The 844-nt window shown below is 28.8% G+C and overlaps 1 non-coding gene across 1 annotated transcript; it reads left to right on the top strand.

The window, feature by feature from the left end:
• The first annotated feature begins 500 nt into the window (after nucleotides 1–500).
• On the top strand, nucleotides 501–572 carry TRNAY-GUA (transfer RNA tyrosine (anticodon GUA)). The gene has a single exon. It is a non-coding gene; the product is annotated as a tRNA-Tyr (tRNA).
• Nucleotides 573–844: the final 272 nt, after the last annotated feature.

Consider the following 844-nt stretch of genomic DNA (forward strand, 5'->3'; position numbering starts at 1 on the left):
ATTATTTTTTATGTACAAATAAAAATAAATAAATTTTATACAACAAGAAGTTATCTTGATTTATTTCTATCCTTACAAATTCATAATCCCACTACATATCCCTTGTACATTTGATATAAGTGGATACATGTGATATTAAATTCTAAAATAGTAAAAATACTCATTCAAAAAGAAAATAAAACTCTCATTCCTTAGTGTATAGATAAACAAATAAGATTTTAAAAGATAGGCTTTCTTTCAAAAATTAAAAATAGACAATCAACTAAGGGTAAGAAGTGTTTACCAAAAGCAATTACCAAAATTTTTAATGGTTTGTGGAAATCTTATCTCTCTAAAGAAGTGTATATTCAAAACATATTATGTAGGACAAAAACATGTTCAATTTTTGTTGTCTACAAATTTAAAATTATTCAAATCTTGAATTTGAGAATGGAATAATCTTGGTAAAATATTTATCAAGAATATTATTCCTAAATATTTGTATACCTAATGCTTAGTAAGGGCTTATAGCTCAGTGGTAGAGCATTTGATTGTAGATCAAGAGGTCACTGGTTTGAATCCAATTGGACCCTTGTCTTGATTTGTCTTACCTTTTCTTAATTGGCCTAATTCCAGCTTTTTAGCACACTCCAAACATTAGAGGATCTTTCCTTCTCTTAATCGGCCTACTTCTAGCTTTTTAGCACACTCCAAACACAAGAGGACTTATCATCTAAAAAGAATTCATGGTATTCATAAGTGGAGTAGTTATGGTAAAGTTAAAGGGGGATGGAAGTAGACTTGCTAATGGTGGGAGACATTAATAGAACAAAGAAAAATCATGCAAGTAAAAGAAAAAGGTGCA

The sequence above is a fragment of the Cupressus sempervirens genome, chromosome 10 (assembly GCF_028749045.1).
Source record: "Cupressus sempervirens isolate cs-2001-9-10 chromosome 10, ASM2874904v1, whole genome shotgun sequence".
Taxonomy (NCBI): Eukaryota; Viridiplantae; Streptophyta; class Pinopsida; order Cupressales; family Cupressaceae; genus Cupressus; species Cupressus sempervirens.